Source organism: Microtus ochrogaster, linkage group LG2 (genome assembly GCF_000317375.1).
Source record: "Microtus ochrogaster isolate Prairie Vole_2 linkage group LG2, MicOch1.0, whole genome shotgun sequence".
In the NCBI taxonomy this organism is placed as follows: Eukaryota; Metazoa; Chordata; class Mammalia; order Rodentia; family Cricetidae; genus Microtus; species Microtus ochrogaster.
Genome location: NC_022028.1, coordinates 18,809,078 through 18,825,762, shown reverse-complemented (window position 1 = coordinate 18,825,762; position 16,685 = coordinate 18,809,078).

The window sequence follows — 16,685 nt, the reverse complement described above, 5'->3', positions numbered from 1 at the left end:
GAATTGCCACGTGCAACACTTAGTAATTAGGAAGCCAGTGTAGGTATGTGTACTTGCATTAAGCTACAGAAAGTCAACATCTGTATGCTTTTTTTTCCCCTCGAAACTGCAGACAGAGGAAAATAATCCCCAAAGCACAGCTTCCTAGCGAGTATGGAACTTTCCATAGGCCTCTGCTATAATGGCTTTATTTAGAGAGAAACTAAGGAGAACCTAGATCTTGGTGTTAAAGCCAATATGGCTTTTCTTCTGTTGATTTGTTTCCTGGCTCAAAAGGGTATTTCCATATAGCTTTGTAAAGAAAATTACAGAAATTGAGTTAAATTTATTTTCTCCAAGTATACATTAATACAGTGCCGATGAGAGAAAATGGTGTTTGTCTGGATACACTATGAACTACTAGAAATTTCCATCTGTAATCAACAAATACTTATCCAAAAAAGCCCTATAAGAAGAAGAGAATCAAGTATCAACGGGGCTTCCTAATTGTCTTCTAGGAGTACATATGCTTTCTTCTTTAAATCGTCTTTCCCCTTAAGAGGAAAGATTGTAGTTAGAGGGGTCAGTGCAAGCAAACAGGGACATTTATGTGTGGTTCAAATTGTTTACTAATAATTTGCCTTTCTGCATATGAGTGCCACAGGAAGCATATTATAGGAATTTTAAAGACGAGGAACAAAGTAAAACCAACCAATTTATCCAAATTACTTAGTTTAGGAAATACAGAAGAAATTGTAAGCAGCTCATGGATAATTTAATTTTTGTTGTCTCTAGAGGGATGATATTTCATTCCCTGATCTCGCTGTCTGAGAAGGGGACCAAATACAGCATGGAGCTTTGAGGAAGCAGCTGCAAGCCTTCATATCCCACTTTAGTTGCCAATATTTTATGACCAAACAGATGTGTATGCAGAACACACCTGCTCACCCTCCAGAAGCCATGCTCCAGTCAAACTCTTGAAGATGACTTCTGCCTTTAAGATAGAAAATGTCTCAGAGAATCTTGAAGGCTGGACAACGAAGTGTTGGCGGCTCCCGACCAAGGGCACAGCTGAGGTATACAGTCACATTTTCAGGCTTTCATGGGACTCCAGGGAGCACTGGATAACCAATCAATGAAAACCTATTAGATGGGAAAGTAAGCCCAGAGAATGTGCAGAGGAACAATGAGGAGCAGCTTGCTCTGCAGAGGCTTTTCTTTTGCTGCTGTTCAGAAAAATCGGGAAGTAGCAATAGCCTTGCGTGATATCTTAACAGCAGGCAAACTGTGTTTTGAAAGTCAAAGTTGCATTCAGAGAAGATGAATGGTCACATACTTGGCATTCAGTGTTTTGATTACCCTTAAAGCGCCTTGGTTTGGCATATTCCATATATCATAACTTAGAAGACGAGGCCGATGGTTTTTCTATAATGTTATAGTAATAAGGAGAGACTTGCCTCATTCTATTTCCCGCATCCCCACACGCCTCCAGTGTGCAGAAAGAGTCTTCTAAAGGCTTTCTACCCTCCCCAAAGAAGATACATTTCCCGAGTGACTGGGAAAGGTCTCAGCTGTGCCGTGCCAGGCTCCAGTACTATTCTTGACTCACGTGGCCTCCTGCTACTTCTCCCTGTGAATGAAGACCATTTGGTACTGACTGGAATTTACTGAGGTTTGTTTGAAAACAGCACAATTATTTTTCACGGCAATCTTTGCAGAAATGTGATGATTTATTGTTGGTGATAGCAGCTGTACTAGCCCTGTTGCGTCTGCTCTTTGTAAACCACAGAAGCCAAGCTCATGGACATCTTTTAGTCTCGCAACTGATTCTTTCTTTGGTGACCCCAATTCTATGCCGCTAAGGGCCTCATGTCTCTTATATCCAGTGGTGTTTTCCTATACCATATCATTGGCATAAACATGTATTTGATTTTCATGACCATTTTAAAAGTGGTCTCTAACTTTTTAATTAATGTATAAAACACAGAAAAAAAGGTAAACTCACTGTAAGTTTGAATATTCTGAAAAAGTGTCATATGAATATACCCAGTGACTGTGGTCTAGGCAGAAGCTGGCGTAGGGCTCTGCTCCCTTGGATCAACCCACAACTTCTGCAAATAAGCACAGTTCTAATTTTTAAAAGCACATCTTACTTTTATCTAATTTGAAAACCTTTAAATGTTGGTCTCCAAGAGTAGTCCATTGCATCAACTGCTTAACCCCCCACCCCCAAGATTGGGACTTAATTTTTACACTCTGACATATAGAGTTGTCATGTTTATCTTCATAAATGCTCTGGTGAGAACACATCTATAAGGAGAACCACTAGATAGATTGCAGGTGGTCTTGAGTGTGGATTTTCCAGAAAGTACCTAACTTTCTCTTAGAAAGATTTTTCTTGGAAATAATCCCACTGACAATAGCCTCAGATCACATGTACGCATGCGCATGCACACACACATCCCTACTCACAGAGATACAAACATAGACATACACATATATACACACACCTAGACACACACACCCTTAGGTGCACACACACAGATAAACATACAGACATACACAGACACATATACATATATACATACACACACACAATGACACACACATATATATACACGCATATATATCCACACCTAGACACACACACAGTTATACACATAGACATATACAAACACATACACACACACCTGGACACACACACAGTTATACACATAGACATATACAAACACATACACACACACCTGGACACACACACATACACACAGGTACACATGCAAGGACACATGCATGCATCTTGGAATAAATATTGTCAAGAAAATAAAAGGCTTTCACAATGTAAAGTATAAAACAACAAAGAAAGAAATTGAGGGAGACACTCGGAGATGTAAAGACCTCCAATATTCCTGGATTGAAAGAATTAATATTGTACAAATGGCTATAGATTCAATAGAATTCCAATCAAAATTGAAACTCTATTCTTCATAGAAATAGAAAAACTAATCTTAAAATGCATATGAAAACACAAAAGACACTGCATAGCAAAAGCAATCTTGGGCAAAAAAAAAACCCAATGATATAGGTATTACAATACTTGATTTTAAATTAAACTAAAGAGTTATAATAACAAAACAGTGTATTGCCAAAACAGAAACAGATTTTGTAGGTCAATGGGAATAGAACTGAATACTCACATTTGTGACTGTGCAACTAATACCAACTGGTTTTTGACAAAGAGATCAATAATGTACATTAGTAAAAGACAACACCTTCAACAAATGGTGCTGGAAATCTGGGTTACGCACATGCAGAAGAATGACACAACATCTTCATGTCTCACCCTGAAAGTCAACTCCAAACGGATCAGAACCTTGATGTAAAGTTAGGGCTCTGAAACTGCACAGGAAAAAGCAGAGCTGCTCTGCAAGATACGTGAGTAGGGAAGCGTTCTCTAAACAGGGCTCCATTTGTTTAGGAAACACGGCCAAGCATTTACAAGTGGGACTTGATGAAATTAAAATTGTCTAAACAGCCAAGGAAAACTGTCAGTTCAATGATAAGGCAGCCTACTGAATGTAAGGATATCATTACCAGCTACACATCTGACAGAAAATTAGTATGTAGACTATACAAAGAACTTAAACATCAAACACCAAGAAAACTGAGCATGGAATTCTCAAAATAAGAAACACAAATGGCTATTAAATGCTTTAAAAATCTTCCACACCATTAGCCATCAAGGAATTGCAAAGTGAAACTACTTAGAGAGTCCATTTTATCCCAGTGAGAATGGCTACTATGTTATGTAAAAAAAAAAATCAAGTGATGTAAGTGATGGTGAGTTAAGGGGACCTTTTCTCCTTGATTGAACTGCATTCTTGGTCATCCAGTGTGTTTTGATTATGATGGTTTTCTTTTACCAGTTCCTTCCAGATCATTTCTACTTCTCTACCTACCCAACACTATGCTATTTCTCCCTTTAACATGAAAGCAAGAACAAAAGCCCAAACAAAGACAAATTATAACAAAACCCCAAGAAATGCAGACATTCCTCCCCCAAAATAAAAACTGAAATAAACAAGAAAAAGGCAAACAAAACAAAAATGCCCGCAAAAGAAATTAGAGAGACAAGGTCTACAAAAATACCTGAAGTATGGTTAAAATACTCAGTGAGACTCCATTGGAGAAAACGGATTTCTCCTTTGTCAGACAGTACCTGTTGAAGATAACTTCTTGGTTAGGAATGGGGGGGGGGCTGGAGAGATGGCTCAGAGGTTAAGAGCACTGATTGCTCTTCCAGAGGTCCTGAGTTCAATTCCCAGCAACCACATGGTGGCTCACAGCCATCTGTAATGAGATTTGGTTAGGAATGGGAGCACATGTCTGATTCTTCCTCTCAGTTCTGGCTTGAACCTCTGTAGACTTTGTGTGTGCTACTACAGCCTCTGTGAGATCATATGTGTATCAGTCCTGCTGTGTCGGGAAGACACCGTTTCCTTGGAGACATCCATCACACACTGGCTCTTCCACCTCAACTTCTACATCGATCTCTGAGCCCTGAGGAAAGGGCCTTAATGAAGTGGTCAGAATAGGTCCTAGACCAGTCAACTGATGTGCATTCTAAGAACTGGATCCATTGACTCAGAGGGCTCAAGGGGACACACCTGGTTTAAAATGTCTGTTCTTTAGACCCAATATGACTTGGGCTAGTTATGTGATGTTTAAGATGTTTCTTCATCTGTCACAAAAGATAATAATTTAGATTTCAGAGGATTCAATGAGATCAAGTATATCAATCATCTATTACTACCCAATATATAGTAATTGTAAGTACGAGACATTGGTTTTGTTACTTTTAATCAGTGTTTTGTTACACTTTTGTTGCAAAGATGCTGAAAGATGAAATTTGGGAGACCTGAGTATTGCTCAGTAGTAAAGCACATGTAGCTCTTGCAGAGAACATGAGTTGAGTTCAGATACAAATGACCACATCGAGTGGCTCACCACTGCCTGGCTCCAGCTCTACAGGCTCTGAGGCCATCTTCTAGTTTCCATGGATACCAGCACTCACATGTGCATATTCTCCCCATGTACACGTAACTAATCAGTTGATCAATTAATGCGTGTGTACATGAAGCTGTCATTTTATCTTATTTATCAGCTTTAAGCTGTATCATTAAATCCACAGTGCTGTTTTTTTATTTAAAATAAATATGTGGGCATGCTTAACACTTACCACAAATGTATTCAAATGTTGAACAACAAACCTGTCATAATATTTTATTGATAAGTATCCTGTGCTAGTATTCAGGGCCTTAAAGTTTATGCCAAGATGAAATCTCTGTTGCTAAGCTTCTGCTGCATGTTCTTGACTTTTAAGATATAAGCCTCCAATTGCCTTGGAAACAAAATTGTGGAGAATGTGGTCTGAAAAGCTACAACTTCAGTGTTGCCGAGTGCAGGTTATTGTTATTCGCCATCTGTACCAAATCTGTACAGAAGACAAAGATCCAGCATCACACCAGCTTCCAAACCCTGAGCACTTGTGGTATCCTGTAGAAGCCATGGCTTGCCATCCCAAAGAGAGAGAGAGAGAGAGAGAGAGAGAGAGAGAGAGAGAGAGAAAGAGAGAGAGAAAGTTTGTGTGTGTGTGTGTGTGTTTATATTCAGAGAAAATAAGGAAGACCAGGTTTCCCCTTACCCAAGCCCTTGTTTTCAGATATGCAGATGTTCAGTACAGGTTGGGGAAATTCTTGAGGATGAAAACATTGAACACAATGCGCACTTCTTCATCAGTGAGATCAGAATTGCAGAGAGCGGCTTTTAGAGAGCCTTTCCAGTCTGCAGCTCTTTGCTTCCAAGCAACCCACCCCCTTCGCTGCCCTTCTTTTCCCTCCGTTCTTCACATATAAACCCTATTATTCTATTTTAATGTAGTAATACAATAAAAATGTGGCAGCGAATTCAGCTACTACTGTTGTGAAATAGTTTATTGCTTATACAAGTTGATAGCCAAACCACACACACACTGATTTGCCAATTTTTCTGATGCACTAAAAGGACCAGAGATTAGATCTGTATTAAAACATTGCACTCACTCGGCCAAATTCTCACTCCGTCGATTATACTCCCTGGTTACCAGGCTACAGAAATCACTGTCATACAATGGCTCTTTAAGACTTTAAGCTCTCAGACACAGATGAAGAGGATACCTAGGTCTGCTGTAGGTTTTTTTTTTTCTTTTCTCAGTGAGACCCGAGGAAACTGAAGGGAGAGAAGGGTGTTTTAGAACTCCAAGGCCTCTACATGAACTGTATCTGCTGGTCACAGGGAAGGGCAGATGTGAAGCAGCAGCTGTGTCTTGTTAAACTCGGAAGACTCAGTAGAAATGTTTTGTTTACTAAAACACCAAGGAAAGGGAACAGATACATAGCAGGAGTATAAAATGGTAAAGCTGGGAGGGGCTGAGCTTCCACTCAAATGCCTGTCTCCCGAGCCCCAACCTAGTAGCATCAGCACAGGGCATGATGCTCAGACTGCGATAAAATTCATTGGAAAAAATATTTCCAAACCATCACCCCTAGCTTCGATGTTCTCTGTGTATTTTACAATTCTTTACACGAGATGTGAAAATTATCATGTAAAATGAATGAAATCCCAGAGAACCTATTTACTGAGGTTAAGTGCAGTCTCTTCATGCTGAATTTGCCAGCAGCAGAGAATGAGCCAGATATTGTTGAAAGAGATTCCGGGAGCGGGTTGACATCCAGGTCTATTGGTACATAGCCACAACTGTGGTCCACTCCTGTGACTGCTGGCATTTCCCTCAGAACAGTCCTCTCTCTGGTCCTATTGCCATCTTCACACCTGAGCAGTTGGCAACAGCAGCTGGGAACGTGACTACAGGCATCAGATGCGGTGTGCCGGGTCAATAGGAGCAAGCCAGTGGAACAAGCTTCCTCCGTGGCCCACGTGTGGTGAGCCCTGCCTGTAATTAAATCTCTCTTCTAGTCTCTTCTTTCTCTGCCTCCAGAAAAATCCATGCTTTCCTATAGATGTGCGTTTCTGCAAAAATCACGGAGAAGACATAAAAATTGAACGCCCTGGGTTTGTTTGATTTAGCACTGCTTTTCACGCCGGTTCTGGGTTCGGCTGGCTGTGTATGTTTTGATTTGTTGGCTATTTATTTTTGCTCAAGTTTGTTTTTAGCTTTAAGCCTTTGCTTTATGATGTTGTACATTCAAATCTGGAAGGAAGATACACATGGGGCTGTTTTTCTTATATGAGAGCAGCAATGTGAATTCTCAAATATTTGACAAGATGCTTTAGACCAACGAGAGTCCATCTGTTTAAGTGACGTGGATGATTATGTCATTTGAATTGCTCTTTTCAAGGGTGCGTATTTTTCCTGCTAAAGACCTGACTTTAGCAGAAAGTAAAAAAACATTTTTTTGCACATGTATGCATGTGATATCTATATCTATATGAATTTCCTGATGTGTGTTGTCATAAAGTACAGAAGCATTCTTACTGTAAATATGTGATATGCGTTTGTATATGGATTTCCTGAGGTGATTTGGGTCACAGAACCTTATTGTTGAGGATCTACAAGTCTCAGAAATATTTAAAATAGGATCAGTATTTGAACCTCAGCTGTATTTATCTGATGTTAACCACGGTAGGTGGTATTTTACATATGAAGATGCCCGTGTGTCCATAAGGTGAAAAGTACCAAGAAGGCTCAGTAAAAGTGAGCCCTTCCTCAGAACCAGCACCAAACATACCTTCAAAACGACTCACTCACTCTCTTTTCTGTGTGTTTTATACGCGATATCCTCTTATCTCTAGGGATGTAACCTTTTACAAAGATTAAAAACACCCTAAATACATAATGTGCATTCACTTACCCACCCACCCATCCATTAATTCAGCTACTGCTAAGGGCTGAACTCAGTACTTAGGAGCCTATCCTGGAACTAGTTCTTATAGACCAGGCTGGCTTCAAACTCACAGAGATTTATCTGCTTGTCTCTGCCTCCCTAGTGCTGGGATTAAAGAACCCAGGGTCTTATAGATGCTAGACAGTGCTGTGTCACAAGCTCTCCTCCAGCCCTCTCAGATCTGGGGCATCCGTGTAGCCTTTGATGACAACATGGGCCACCAGACATCAATATAAACCCCAGCTATGGAAGGGTCACAGACCCAGACATGATTCTTGGAGCCCTGGCCTGGTTATCACTATGTTTTCAGGTGACAGTGCAAACCACTCAGATTGCCATAAGGCAGTGTGGCCCTTGGACACTATCATGGCCCTAGGTGGCAAACCCAGACTATAAGTGTCTGCATAGCCCTCAGTGGCAATAGGAGCCACAGACTTCAGCACAGGCCCCAAGGCTGCTTCAGGGCCTTGAACCAAGACTTAGCCTTTGGCAGTAGTCAAGGCCGGGACCTCACCCTGGCCTTAGGTGGCAAACAGGCCATTCACATCATCCTGTGACCATGGTGGTATCTGGGGGCTGTGTTGACACTGGGGCCATGCCAATTTGAGTTGCCAGCACTGTCACTGGGGCCAGGGTGTCACGGTCAGGGCTGCTGCTGAGGGCCATGTCGGGGTCCATGGCCCTACTTCAGCCAGTGTCTGTGTTGATGTCCATGGCTTCTGATACCATCAAAGGTCATGCTGATGTCAGGGATCTGGACTGCCACCTGGGGCCCTGTTGGTATCCAAGGGCCATGCTGATCTGGGTGGTCTGCATTGCCACCTGGGACTATGGTGACATCTGAACCTGGCCACTGACTAGGACCATGTCTGGGTCTGTGGTCCTTCCACAGCTGAGGTCTGTACTGAAGTCCATGTGTAATGGTTTGCAGTTCCCCCAAGGGATGGCAATGGCCACTGTGGGTAGTTTAGGGCAGTGGTGGGTGGGAGACCATGGCAGGCCACGAGGGGCAGCCAGTCCCATAACCCAAGGCCTCTGTGGGTCCCAGGCAGGTTGGCAGGCCAACCGGCCCCACGAGGAGCCACAGTGGGTGTGAGACAGAGACAGATAGACATGCCATACAGAAATAAATAGAGTTTATTTAGTGGGTTATGGAGGAAAAGGGAAGTGGGAGAGACAGACAGACAGACAGACAGACACACAGACACAGACACACACACAGAGAGACAGAGACAGAGAAAAAGAGGAAGCAGGGAGAGAAGAGGAGACCGCAGCCACCTCTTTTGAAGAGAGACTGGACAGAGACAGAGCTCAGCTGCAGAAGGACCACAAAGCCATTCATGGCCATCACCATGGCCCCAGTGGCAACATTGACAATCCTGATCAGTATGGTGGCAGAATGACCCTCAGATACCAGTATGTTCCCTACCCTTCAACACAGGTGTGCAACTCATGAGGGCAGCACAGTAGAGCTGACTCTGTGGTTGGGGACACAGGGGACACAGCCCTGAGGAAGCACAGCTGACATACATCTGCCATGTGCTGTCATGGGTGAAAGAAAGATACCCTCCCCTGTTTGCCACCTGCGGCAAGTGAGAGAACTGGCTCCGGGGTCCCGAAAATGGGGGGAGAACTCACCAGGCCATGTGACAGCTTCCATGACGATACTCTTATCCCCTTCCCCCCCTTTTCTTTGGTTTGGGATTTGGTTTTTCTTTTAATCTTGCTTTGTTTGTGGGGAGCGGTTGCATGGACAGAGGGAGTGGGAAGATAAATGGGATCAGGATGCATGATGTGAAATCCACAGAGAATCAGAGCTGAGAGAAGAACACCGCCGCTGTTGATCAGGCTGAGGAGCAAGTATTGAGGCGCATTCTGCCAGATGCTTTTGGCTTTGAGTCTCCTACGCAGCAACACTTCCATGACTTTCTCTTTGGCTAGTGTTCTACATCAAGAATATCCTTTCCAGAATGCCAGAATCAAATAGTATATCTTACAATGAAGTAAAAAAATACCAGGGCTTTGATACATAATTGGGCCTAATTTTAAAAAGTGGATTTAGTGTTTTTTTTTTTTTTCCTCGAGACAGGGTTTCTCTGTAGCTTTGGAGCCTGTCCTGGAACTAGCTCTTGTAGACTAGGCTGGTCTCAAACTCACAGAGATCCGCCTGCCTCTGCCTCCTGAGTGCTGGGATTAAAGGCGTGCGCCACCACCGCCTGTGGAATTAGTGTTTTGTACTCTTTACTGACTCATAGCCCAACAGTGCTTTTGATTTCCTCCCATGAATGTCTGGACATCTCAGACTCACTTCTTTGCATGGTCGTGTTTTCACTGAACCTCAAAATGGGAGTTTCCTGTGGGCATTTGTCAGATGAGCCTGTCAGACTAACTGTAAATGTGTAAAACACAGAGCCCCCACAGAGCCCCCACAGCAAGAGAACATCATTTCCCCCGAGACGAGCTGCAGCGCTGGGGTCTCCTGCCACTATAAATCTTAGCTTGCTGACACTTCTGTAGAGCTCCACGCCAGACAGAAGAGAAGGTGTGGGCCATTTGCTTTGTAAAACTTACTTTAGTTTTGAGATTTTGTTATAATTACATCACCCCCTCTGTATCCATTTCCTTCCTCCCAACCCTCCTGTATACCTTTCTCACTTTGTTCAATTCTTGTCCTCTTTTTTTCATTAATTGTTGTTACAAACATATGTCTATATCTGTATATATAAATACTATTAAGTATCGTTTCTATGTACTAAATAGTGTCTTTCATCATTTCCCACTGAATGAAAGAGGAGTAAAGACAATAGCTACAAAGTATGACCGATTATAGTGCACACACCATATACAGATTCAGAAGGTCTAAAGTTAGAAGCTCAAACCCAATGTATTAGAATTGTTAGAAATAAGACCACTGCAAGATGGCTTATATTCCTATATGCATAAATACAACCTTATCAATCTCTGCAATGATACATACATACATACATACATACATACATACATACATACATATATACATATATGGTTTCAGGGTTGATTGTTTGCTATTGGCCCTAGTTGCTTCTTTGTGTAGGGTTGATGCCTCCTGGGGTGCCTCTTGCCATATTATTTGTTTATTGTTGTTTTCTTTATTCAGCTCATGTTTCGGCAGTCATGTTGGCAAGACTTTATGAGTATAGTTTCTGACATCCTTCAGGAACACAAACTCAGAGCCAACTCCCTGGTCCTCTGGCTTTCACAGTCTTCCTGCTTCCTCTTATGCAATGCGATGGGTTAGGTACAGTGATTATTTACCTGTGCAATGGTTTCAAATATTTGACATGCATTACTGTAAGAATATTGGACAAAGATATCAAGATAGTTTTCAGATCTCCTGCAAACTTAAGTCATATAACTTTGTTTTTTTTTTTTTTTCAAAGCAAAGTTTTTCTGTGTAACAGTCCTACCTGTCCTGGAACTTGCTTTGAAGATCAGGCTGGCTTCAAACTCAGAGATCTACTTGTCTCTACCTCCCAAGTGCTGGGATTAAAGGACTGCACCACCACTGCCTAACACTATGTAGCTACTTAAAATGTATTTATTTGCATGTCCCCATACAGGTAGGGTGGCCAGAGACCGATTCTCAGGAGTTGGTTTTCTTCCTCCATGTGGGATCTGGGAGTTGGACTCAGGTCATCAGACTTGGTGGCAGGTACCTTTATTCCCTGAGCCACCTTGCAGTGGTCTTACTTCTAATAATTCCAATACATGTATTTGAGCTTCTAACCTTGGACCTTCTGAGCTTGGATATGGTGTGCACTATAATCTGTCATCCTTTGTAGATGCTGTCTTTACTCCTCTTTCATTCAGTGGAAAATGATGAAAGTCACTATTTAGTACATAGAGATGGTACTTATTATATAATATCTAAACCAAATTAGTAATATGTTGATCAAAATACAATTAAAGATCATAAGTACCCCCCCCAAAAAAAAATTCACAAGCTAAAACCAGATTCTATGATTTAGGGCAAACGAAGTAATGAAGATTTTTACCATATGCTGAATGGCATAAGAATGCATTTGCACTAATATTCTTGTTTGGTAGGACTGCATGAGATTTTTTTAAAATAAGCAGCAGCCACAGGGCCCGATGATTACGAAAAGCTCCAGTGGCTGATGGAAGAAGCGCAGAGTCCCTGACGGGCGATGGATGGCTGCGTTGTGGGCATGTAATGTAGGAACGTCTCCATGCTGAGACTTCATACTTGGGGTGGTCAATGCTGTGGGAAAGCTTGTAAAATAAACATATCAACTAAACAACTTTCATTATTCTATCCGCGGGGAGTCTCGGTCTGCGAGCTTTTCACATGGAGGATAATTTCAGCGCAGATTCCGAAAGCCTGACGATGGGGGACCAACCAGGCAATGACAAAGTTTCTAAAGAGAAATGTGAGCCTTGGAGCCGAGGACGTTTCACGTGTACTTTACTAACATGAATTTTCGAGTGATATTTTCATTTCATAAAAATAAATATTTTATGTGGAAAAGTTAGTCTAGCTTCAGAAACTGTTGAGCCTGTACACTTTTTCTGTACTTCAGGTAAAGTCAAAAGCATCGCAGATCACAGGCTCACGAGGAGAGCTACGAGAGGATGCGACAGTCTGTGGAGATGGCACAGGGGTGAAGGCATTAGCCACCTAGCTTGACAACCTGAGTTCAATTATTTGGACCCACCTGGTGGAAGGAGAGAAATTAGTCCCATAAGCTCTCCTCTGACCTCCAGGTCTATACCTATGGCTTTCATATCCCATCCCCGCAATAAATGAAAGGTTAAACAGAAGAATAAACCCAATGGCATGATTTCTTTATTAATATGTCTCAACAGAAACCAGCATTTCCCCACTGAAGCTAAGCATGGGCCATTCCTGTTCTCAGTTTGTTTTTATGGTGTGGCTTGCAGCTTCGCTTTTCTCGCCCTTTTGCATTTGCAAACACTACAAAGATGTAGAAATACAACAAAACTGCACACGCCCACATTCACACTCTCACATTAACGTGCATCCACTCGTACACATTCATACATACAGACACACATACACAGTCACACGCAATCACACTCACAGTAACACAGTCACAGGTACACACACTCACAAAACACACATGTACAGACCACACTTATAAATACACTTGCATGTTCACAAACACGTCCATACTAACACATACTAATACTTATATACCCCTGAAGAATGCAGACACATATACTCACAAGCACACTCACATACACAATCACACACAGTAAAACACAGTCACATGCACATCCAAATACATTTACATACTCACACTCACAAACATAGTAACACAATAGACTCATATAAACCCAGTTAAACACATACACACACGTACACTCATATACACATACACACATGCTCACATCACACACACACACACTCAAGAGTCTCTATGCATTGTGTAGACTGCATATCTAGACTTAAGTTGAAGGCAAATGTAAATGGATCAACCAAAAATCAAAAGGAAGAAACTCCAAGGAGAAAAAAGATTTCAGGAATCTGGGGTATGGCTGGCTTAGTGGTTCAGAGTGTGTTTACTATGCTTGTGGCCCTGAATTTAATTTCTTTTACCATCAAGGCTAACTAACCAAACAACAAACAAAAGCCCATCCAGCCAAAACCAAACAACAAATGCATGCTTGAATTCACATTTTTGTCTCTTTACTAAAATACACACAAGCAAATATAGTTTAAATAGTCTGTGTATGAGGATGTATACTTGTGTATTATTATGCATATATTGTACAGGTTTCAATTCAAATTTTACAGTGAGAAAATGTTACAGTTGATTTCAAAAGGAGCAGTGATCTGCAGCCGTGCACAGTGTCTCAACACAGGAGCAAGAGCAGTAATTCAGTGAAAACCAAAGTCTAGCCCTAGGCTTCTAATAAGCATCTTGGGAAAGGTACCCAGGAGGCATAAACAACTGTAAAGTGGCTGTAACTATATTCCTGAAGGTTTGTGTTTTTAAATTCCCCAAGTCTGTAACTAGTGGCCACACGAAATCTGCAGCTATTATGCTAGAAAAATATTTAGTCAGCATTTTATAAGCCTTCAACTTTTAGGCATTGTTTTTGTTCATAAACATTGCAGTAACAATACCTGACAATATATGACAAATAACAAGGATGAGTTGCTTCAAATGAGTCAGCCTCTATCTTTCCTTTTAATGTAGCACTGAAATAGAGGAGTTCAGCATACACACACATGTGCACACTCAGATACTCACCTACACAAACAATAGTGCAAGGTCATCCTTAGCTATGTAGCATCTCTGAAGGACACCTTGGGCTCAATAAGACCACGTTTACTTAAGTAATCTAGAATTCTTTCGAGAGCCTTAACTTCTTAAGCTGTTCTGTTGAATTCATCCAACTGTGGTGTTATGAGAAAGTTGATGTCCGTGTGTCTTCCTTGATTGCAATCCACTTCATTTACTCAGGCAAGGTCTCTCCTAATGTACCTGGCACTCTGATTCAGCTAGTCTAGCTGGCTAGCTTGCCTTGAAGATCACCTGTCTGAATTTATAGATGTGCGTTACCACATTTGTGTGCTGCTGGAGATTGAACCCATGGCTTTGTGCATGGTTGGTCAACACTACTAACATGCATCCCAATCTGTCTCTAAAGTATATTTATTAAGTTTTTATTTGTGTGTGTTTCTGCCTGTGTGCTGGCATATTTGGCAGTCAGGGCAACTCTTGAGGGTTGGCTTTCTCTTGCCACCGTGTGAGATCTGGGGATTGAGCACAGGTCATCAGGCCTGAGAACAAGTACCTCCACTCACTGAGACATCTCGTTTGTCCTGAACAATATTACAAACTAAACTTAATGCGACTATAGCAATATTAATGTCACTGTCAAAAGCCTAAAATGAAACAGCAAACCTGTCTACCTTTCCCCCATGTTTATTGCTAACGACTTCCAAAGCACCCAGCAGTTTAAACTCTGGCATTGGTTGGTACTGACAGACACCAAGATCCATTAATTAACACTGGCATGTTTCCACATAAATATAAAGTGTCTACATTGAAGCCTTTTCCTAGATAACAGGCAGGTCCAAATGTCTTGGGCCATGAACTACTGCATTTGGCTCAGCTCTCAGACTGGAGCTGCCTTGATGGTGAATCTCCTGTGCTTTTCTGCTCTGGAGATTTCAATGCTTTGGATTCTTATGAACATCCATACTCCCCCTTGATCTTTGCTGTCTCTGCTCCTCTGCCTTTTTTTTCTTTTTCATAAGTCAAGAACTGATGTTATGCTAATGGTGAGATAAACACCAGTGACAAGTTTGGATATGGCTCATGCCTACTGTGTGTCCTTGTGGTCTCCATACATGTCATTGAGAGGACATAAAAGTGGTGGCTTCAGAATAGGAACTCACTCCATGATGGTCACCAAACCCACCACACTGGAATGCCTCAGTGTTTCTCATAATGTGGAGCTGGGCCACACAAAGGCAAAGCAAAGAGCCCTGTGTTAACATAGGGCCGAGGTCTGCAGCTGAAGTAAGGTGTCACTTGGCATGCTTGCTTCATTGGCAGCAACAGAAGCAGTGAAGAAATACTGGGCTTCAGGTATTGCCTCTTTGTGTTGCCCTCCACTTCGGTGGTGGTGGCATTGAATAAGGTTTCTACTTCCTTTAAGAAGGTGGTGGTGGGTCTGGGAAAAGCATAAGAAAAACAGATTCAAAATTCCAAGGAACTCAGTGCCCCAGCCTCTGGGTTCAGACCCACTGGTCCTTAAATTGCCACTAGCTTGTGTGAGTTTCCAAACACCAAACAAGAACAACTGATTCTTGCTACATTCATTTTCCTGTCGCTCAGGGATCTCTGCCCTTCATTTCTTCACATCCAGTGTGAAGACAGCGACACGGCTCATCCTTGAACTCCCCAAGAATGCCTCCTTTATTGTGTTCAGGGGCAGATTATATAGAGTTAGCCACGCCCCAGCCAAACCCACCAGAAACCACTCTCCTGCCATCAGGAACTCCTGAAGGTCTCGTGCTCAGAGCAGCTGTAGGCACTCAGATCAGGGGATTACAAGAAATTCAGGATCTGGGGTCTCACTGCTCCCAACATCTCCCCCCTAAATTTTTGATAAAGCAGAAGACCCTCCTGACCACACAGCCTTTTGGTCACTTTGATTGAACCTGTACTCAGAGTGACAGCATCTCCTCAGGAGAATACTGGCTTTTAGGGAACACAAGAGAGCAACTTAAGCCTGTAAGACAGGTAGATTCAAGTATCCCAGAGACTGTTGGTTCCTCATACTATTCCCGCACACTCTCATCCCCTCAAGTGAACAGAGGTGTGTGACCATTTCAGACTCGGGACTTTTAGGAGTGGCTTTGCCATGACCCCAGGAGCAGTCAGAAACCACTGCTCCTTCAGCAGTCCCCTAAATAACATACCCCAGCTGCCATACCCCCGTGGCTCATTCATTCTTGTCAGCTGAGTGCATGGAAGACACCTTCTTGCTCGTGCACCTCTTTGGCTTCCCTAGCAGCCCAGCTGATCCTGCTTCTGCTAAGTGACCATATGCTGCATTCTCACGGGTTGTCTGATCTTACGCAGGATTTAAAGATGAATGCCCATGGCAACAGACATTAAGATTGCCAGCAGTAGGGTCCCCAGTCACCACTGGACCCAACCTCCCATTTGAGCTATGGTATTCAACCATCCCTTTGGCTAAACAGCACAATCTGTTTTATAAAAA